Consider the following 8,402-nt stretch of genomic DNA (forward strand, 5'->3'; position numbering starts at 1 on the left):
GATTTTATTCATCAAAAGTTGATTATTTTGCAACTGTTTTATCTTTATAATAGAAAATTAAATTTATCTCTGTATTCAAAAGAAAAAGAAAGAGAATTTGATTCAAAGGATCCTAATTTTCAATAATTTTACCTATTGAATGTAATCATTGAAAAGGTCATTAAATCAAAAGTAATCATTGAAAAGGTAACTAAACTCAATATCCATTTAAAGCAAAGTCACATGGCCTGTTTCGAATACATTGCCCACTTCGGCTACAAGGACCTTGAATAAAAATCTTTATGCCTGAGAGAGAAGTCTGAGGAAAATTAACCATGGGCTAATCCATTGAACAACATGATTTCAAGGATAAATTGCATCAGTTAACTGAGAATCCAATAAATCATATTTGCTGGAATCAGATTATATATTGGATGGATTCATATACAGATTCACTATTTATATAAAAACTAGAAACAAAAAATATTGGTAAACTTAGTTTACACTGCTGATGTGACATCATATAGAAGTTAATAGTAATTTTCCAGCAAGGAACAAGTGAGTATGGTCTCTGTTCTACCTTTGTGAAATATGTTCCTGGGTGAGCCACTCTTTGTCATTCTTTCCTTAGTGTGTTTTAATGACTTTAGCCTCTCTTAAAATTTACAATTAGCATAATGATTTCTTTACTAGTTCTTCTCGCTACTGTTTACATATCCTTATTAAATAAAGTTTCCCTTTTTTTACAGCTGTTTTTAACCAAAACTTTTATCATTAGAATTTTGTTTCACCTAGAGGTAACAAATTTTCTCTGAAAGCAGTTCTACATGCTCTCTCTTTCTCTGACTTCTGTAATCTGTTGAGATTACCTGCTATGAATCTGTGACTATTTCTCAATGTTCTTTTTGCTCTGTCATTGAATTCATTTTCTTTCAATTTTGGGCATCTGCAATTTTTTTGTTCACTTGTTTCATAGCCTGTATTATTCCTGACATTAATTCTAGGTACAATGGGTAGAGTTATTTATTTCATTTTTGAAGATTAATTATTTTGACAGAAATAACACACTTTACAGTATAGTTAGACTGGATAAAACCAAAATATTTATTTCAATAATTTAACAAATATAAATGGCATGATTTTTACTCATTCAGTCTTCATAGCAAGCCTGCGAGATATATGCAATTATTATCCTTTTTTTTTCTCAGATGAGATAACTGAAGCTCAGAGAGCTTGCATGAATTGCTCAAGATAACACAGCTAGAAAGTAGAAGAACTGAGATTTGATCCCAGGAATGTAAAATTCATGCTCTTAAGCACTATGCAATGCATGCCCTCTCAGTTAAATAAATAACTCATCTTAAGGAGAAACTTCATAGAGCAAATTTACCATTCATAAATACTTGTTAATGATGTTACAGCACTATTTTATCAGAAATATTTGCCATCAACAATATAAGTGGAAATTATTCCTTTGTTATTGTGTGTTCAATGACATAAATAATAAAAATATAATAATAATAATATATAACAAACTTAGAGGCTAAAACAACACACATTTATTTTTTCATGTTCTCCATGGGTCAAAGTGCAGGCACATTTTTTTTTTAACATCTTTATTGGGGTATAATTGCTTTACAATGGTGTGTTAGATTCTGCCTGATAACAAATTGAATCAGTTATACATATACATATGTTCCCAAATCTCTTCCCTCTTGCATCTCCCTCCCTCCCACCCTCCCTGCAGTCACAAAGCACCGAGCCGATATCCCTGTGCCATGCGGCTGCTTCCCACTAGCTATCTACCTTACGTTTGTTAGTGTGTATATGTCCATGACTCTCTCTCGCCCTGTCACAGCTCACCCTTCCCCCTCCCCATATCCTCAAGTCCGTTCTCCAGTAGGTCTGTGTCTTTATTCCTGTCTTACCCCTAGGTTCTTCATGACATTTTTTTTTTCTTCTTAAATTCCATATATATGTGTTAGCATATGGTATTTGTCTTTTTCTTTCTGACTTACTTCACTCTGTATGACAGACTCTAGGTCTATCCACCTTATTACAAATAGCTCAATTTTATTTCTTTTTATGGCTGAGTAATATTCCATTGTATGTATGTCCCACATCTTCTTTATCCATTCATCCGATGATGGAGTGCAGGCACAATTTATCTGGCTCCTCTGCTCAGGGTCTCACAAAGCTGCAATCAATGTGTTAGCTGTGCTATGTGCTCATCTAGATGCTAAAATTGAGAACTGCTTTGTAGTTCTCTCAGGCTGCTGGCAAAATCCAACCTCTTGCAATTATTGAACTGAGGTCTCCACATTTTTGCTAACTGCCAGGTCCTCTATGCTACCCTCCATTCCTTGCCATGTGACCCTTTCAATAGGAAGTTTACAACATGTATGTTTGCTTCATAAAATAATCATGGGGGTGATTTCCCATCACCTTTGCTGTATAAAATAACCTAATCAAAAGTGTGACATTCTTTTGCCTTTGCCATATTCTATTGGTTAGAATCAACTCACTGGTCCCACCTTGTAGTCAAGAAAAGATTTCACAAATTCCTGGGTACCAGAAGGTGGGAAAACATTGTGGCATTCCACTGCCTGCTACAATCATTATGACCATTTTAAATACTGATACCAAATAATTCTATACCTTGGTTTGAATTAAGATGAAGAATTTGGGGGATAGTAACTCCCTTTCATGATACCTTTTCAATCTGAGTGACCAGCTGCAAATTTTTTAACATTCTTTGGAGAGGCCAACACCATAACTTTTGTATATTAGTGTATATCATTGGTACAGGATTGATCAGATTTCCTCAGTCTTACAGCCCTAATTTTCAAGTACCCACTCATCAATTTATCCAGTGAGGAGAACATTTCCTCCTGAAGCGCTGTTCCTCTGTCAGTCTTCCAAGTGACAGAGCTAAAGGGAATAGCAATTACAGTTACTTCATAGCATACTGGAAACAAGAAACTGTAAGCAGAATATATTTCAACTTTGATTGCTTTATTGATGGTTGCTCAGTGATCGACCTACACGCAATTGATCTGGGCAACCCCACAGTACTCAGTCTATGCATTTAATTGAGATTTTAGTGAATAAAACCTAATGTATTGAGCATGATTTAAGGGGAAAAAAAAGGATCCTTCTTGAACCTGTCCCCTATTAAATTTGAACGGTTCATGATGCTACTTAAGTTACTTTTCATGCCAATCACTTTTAACTATGCCTCTACCCATAGGGCTATGATAGCTTCAGATTTAAATTCCAGCTGTATATTTTTTTTCTATTTATAACAGCTTAAGAAACTCTTACAAGTCTAGGATTAAGAGAGTTTGAAAGTAGCTATTGAGATACTACAATTAAAAATTAGGTAAAAAAATATTTTCTGTGTGGAAAGACACACATGGCAAAATAACAAGAAACTATATATATTAAATAAATTATATTTCTTTGACAAGGAAATGAGTACAGGTACATAAGAATATGGAATTCAGGGCAGTTAAAATATGAATATGATTCTTTGTTGCATCTTTTGCAAGGATGAAGACTGTTCTCAGGATTAAGACTGTCCACATTCCAGATGATGTCTACATCACTCTGAAGGGATGCACAATTCCAGAGGCATCTTGTGGAAGGACTTCAATCACATCAATGTAGAACTCAGTCTCCTTGGAAAGAAAAAGAAGAGGCTCCAGGCTACAAAGGGTGGGGAAATAGAAAGCAACTCGTTTCCATCTGTATTATCTGTAGTCATGTACAGAACATGACCAAGGGTGTCGGTCTATTCTAAGATGAGGTCTGTGCATGCCAATTTCACCATCAATGCCGTTCTTCAGGAGAATGGGTATCTTGCTGAAATCCAAAATTTCTTTGGCAAAGAATACATCTACTGGACTTGGATGAAGCAGGAGCTGCTTGTTCGGTATCTCATGCCCAAAAAGATGAGTTGATTTTTTTTTTTTTAGGATGAGTTAATTCTTGAAGGAAACAACACTGAACTTCTATTAAATTTAACTGCTTTGATTCAGCAAACCCCAACAGTTAAAAGAAAAGATATCAGATAAATTTTGGATGGTATCTACATTGCTGAAAACGGAACAATTCAGCAGGGTTATAAATAAAATCTAAGTTTTCCAGCTACAGAAACAGCAAGATGCCAGATAATTCCTCAGACTTATTTGTAATATTTTAAAGATGCAAGAAAAGCCATGTATTGAAAAAAAATACTAATGTTTTTATGCTATAATCATACATTTAATGCTTAATATATTATTAAACACAGCCTGAGGCAAAAGTTCTGCTCTAAAGATTAGAAAGGCCATTTCAGGGAGCAAAAATATCCAGTGACTAAGCTGGCTTTGTGCAATTACATGTTCAATCATCAGTTGGCATAACATTTTATTTATTTATTTACTTATTTTTAACATCTTTATTGGAGTATAATTGCTTTACAATGGTGTGTTAGTTTCTGCTTTATAACAAAGTGAATCAGTTATACATACACATATGTTATCATATCTCATCCCTCTTGCATCTCCCTCCCTCTCACCCTCCCTATCCCACCCCTCTAGGTAGTCACAAAGCACTGAGCTGATCTCCCTGTGCTATGCGGCTGCTTCCTACTAGCTATCTATTTTACATGGCATAACATTTTAAAAAATGTGATACTACTTCAAGTGTGTGACAGAGACTGCTTGATAATGATTCATACAGAGATGGATTTTTTTTTTTTTTTACAGGATGCTTAGGGCCTAAAATTTACTGCTTGTTCTTTAGTCTGGGGACTTCAGCCTGTGGTCTCAGTGGTATCCTTAATGATAAAGACAAAGAAAAATCACATCAATATACTTTGTGTTTCACAAAGAGTTTACTTATTAGATCTTCAAAATGAGTCTAGAAAGGCATTTATTTACTGTCTATTTAAAAAAATAAATTCGGGGCACCCAGAATTTGAAGATATAACCCAGTTTCCATGAATCCAGACACGATATTTTTTAAGAGAACATAAAAATTAAAATGGTTATCACCCAACAGATTTCAAGATTTCAAGAATCACAACAGATTTCAAGAATCACATCTCAATATTGTGTTAAGACATGTGGCACCATAATTTTGGAATTCTAGACATTTTGGAATCCTAAAAATTGAGTTAAAATTATGGTTTCACTGTTTATCAGATCTGGCAAATTAGGATTGTTTCTTGGCATTTCTGTGTCTTAAATGCATCTTCTGCCAAATGAAAAATAGAATATATATATAATACAATATAGATGTACTTATTAAGATAGAGTATTTATACAATTCATATGGTTGTTCCAATTTGAAAACAAAAAATAGTTGCTCAAAAACAATTTCAACGCAAGTGAGTTAATAAACAGACTCCCATTAATTGTAATCCACTGTAACATGGAAAGGTACACTTCTAGAATGTTGTGCTTGGATTATAGCATTATTAAAACCAGATCATATCACTTTGATATCTAGAAAATTTATCCTACAAACTGTATTGCACTTAGCTGAAGGACAATATTCATGCCTTTTGATTGCTTTACTCCCAGTAAGATCTACCATGATGTTCTACTTATGGTGATTTAGAGAATGACGTCTGTGTGGTAACTCTATTTTTAACTATTTGAGGAACTACCAAATGGTTTTCAACAAAGGTAGCATCTTTTTACATTCCTACCAGCAATATATAAGTGTTTCAATTTCTCCACATCTTCACCAACACTTGTTATCTTCTGTTTATTGATTATAGCTATTTTAGTAGATGTGAATTGCATTTCCCTAATGGTTAATGACTTCAAGCATTGTTTCATGTGCCTATTGACCATCCATATATAGATATAGATATAGATGAAATGTCTTTTCAAATACTTTGTCAATTTTTAAATTAGATTATTTTATCTTTTTATGGTTGAATTCTAAAGATTCTTACACATCCCAGACATTAATTTCTTATCAAATATATGATTTATATATACGTTTTTTTGTATTCTATAGTTTGTCATTTCACTTTCCTGATACTGCCCTTTGATATATAAAAGTTTTTGACTTTGATAAGTTCAATTTGTCTATTTTTTCTATTTTTGCTTGTACTTTTGCTGTCACATCTAAGAAACCGTTGGCTATTTCAAAGTCACGAAGATTTACACCTATATTTTCTCCTATGAGTTTTATAGTTTTTTTTAAACTATTTTACTTTAAGTTAATTTGTACATTCTGCATGAAATAGGGATCCAAATTCATTCTTTTATATGTGGATTTCTGATGATTCTAGCACCATTTGTTGAAAAGGCTTTCCTTCCCTGCCTTGAATGTTCTTGGCACTCTTTTCTTAAATAAAATGTCAATAAATATGTATTTATTTCTACATCCCCAATTCAATTCTATTGTTCTGTGTGCCCATACTTATGCTAATACCACATGTCTTAATTATCAAGGCTATGTGGTAAATTTTTAAGTACTCTGAGTTCTCTCTATTCTTTTTTTTGAAGATTGTTTTGGCTATTCTGGCAAACTTACTAATCCATATGAATTTTAGAATAAGCATGTCTATTTAAAAAGAAGTCATTGGCATTTTTTAAAATAAATTTGTTTACTTATTGGTTGCATTGTGTCTTTGTTGCTATGGAAGCGCTTTTCTCTAGTTGCGGTGAGTGGGGGCTACTCTTTGTTGTAGTGCGGTGGCTTCTCCTGTTGTGGAGCATGGGCTCTAGGCATCTGGGCTTCAGTAGTTGTGGCATGCGGGCTCAGGAGTTGTGGCTCACAGGCTCTAGATAGAAGGCTCAGTAGTTTTGTGGTACACGGGCTTAGTTGCTCCACAGCATTTGGAATCTTCCTGGACCAGGGCTCGAACCCATGTCCCCTGCCTTGGCAGGCAGATTCTTAACATCTGTGCCACCAGGGAAGTCCCTCATTGGTATTTTGATAGGGATTATGTTGAATCTATACATCAGTTTGGAGAGTATTTCCATCTTAACTGCATTAAGTCTTCCAATCCATGAACACAGATGTCATTCTATTTATTTAGGTTTTCTTTAATTTATTTCAACAAATTTCTGTATGTATCATTGCATACATCTTGAACTTTGGATAAATTCATTCCTAAGCATTTTATCTTTGATAATAATTTTATTCAAGCTGTTTTCTTGATTCCACTTTCAGTTGTTCATTGTGAGTGTATAAAATACTGTGCATCTTTGTATACTGATCTTATAGCCTGGAATCTGGCTGTCTTCATTTATTGTCTCTAACTGTATGGTGTGTGTGTGTGTTTGTATGTGTGTGTGTGTTTCTTAGCATTTTCTCTATAAGATTATGACATCTGTGAAAAGAGATAATTTATTTCTTCCTTTTCCATCTGGATGCCTTTTATTTCATTTTCTTCCCTAATTGCCTTGGCTAGAAACACCAATACAATGTTGAATAGAAATAACAAGAGCAGGCATCCTTGTGTTGTTCTTGATCTTAGGGAGAAAGTTTTCACTCTTTCATCATTAAGTGTAATGTCAGCTGTGGATTTATCATTGGTGAATTTGACTGTGTAGCAGAACTGAACCTCTATTCCTAGTTTGCTGAGTGTTTTTATGATGAAAGGATGTTAGTCTTGTCAAATGAGTTTTCTGCATCTATTGAGACGGTTAAGTTTCTTCAATTGTTTTTGTTTTTTATTTTATTAATACAGTTTATTACATTAATTTTTGTATATTATACCAACCTTATATTTCTGGAATAAATCCCATTTGGATACGCTATATAATCCTTTTAATATGCAGCTGGATTCAATCTGCTAGTATTTTGTCAAAAAGTTTTGCATCTATATGCATAAGTGATATTGTGCTGTAGCTTCTTTTCTTCTAATGTCTTTACCAGGTTTTGATATCATGGTAACACTGGCCTCATAGGATGAGTAAGGAATTCTCTCGTCTTCTATTTTTTAAGAGTTTGTGAAGAATTGATGCAAATTCTTCTTTAAATATTTAATAGAATTCACAAACAAAGCCATTTCTACTTGAACATTTTTGGGGGAATTCTATTTTTTTAGTTTTTATTTTTTGTAAATGTAAGCTCTTTACTTGTTAGGAGCCTATTCAGATTTTCTATTTCTTCTTGTGTCAGTTTTGGTAGTTTGTGTCTTTCTAGGAATTTGTCCATTTTAATAAGGTTATCTAATTTGTTGGCATATTACTGTTCATTGTTCACCTAAATTCTTTTTTTTTTTTTAATTTGTACATTGGGTAGTAACATCCCCTCTTATATTTTTTTTTATTTTAATAATTTAAAAATTTTTTATTTGATCAGTCTAGATATAGTTGGCCAGTTTTGTTGATCTTTACAAAGAAACAACTTTTGACTTTATTGATATTCTCTGCTGTCTATTGACCTGTCTTCTTGTCTATTGCTTGTTG

General features: G+C 33.4%; 1 pseudogene across 1 annotated transcript; it reads left to right on the top strand.

The window, feature by feature from the left end:
* Nucleotides 1-3,531: 3,531 nt before the first annotated feature.
* LOC307182296 (large ribosomal subunit protein uL6-like) lies at nucleotides 3,532-4,112 on the top strand (annotated as a pseudogene). Its single transcript has one exon. The product of its transcript is annotated as a large ribosomal subunit protein uL6-like (transcript).
* The last annotated feature ends 4,290 nt before the right edge of the window (nucleotides 4,113-8,402 follow it).

This window comes from Stenella coeruleoalba, assembly GCF_951394435.1.
Source record: "Stenella coeruleoalba genome assembly, chromosome: 2".
Taxonomy (NCBI): Eukaryota; Metazoa; Chordata; class Mammalia; order Artiodactyla; family Delphinidae; genus Stenella; species Stenella coeruleoalba.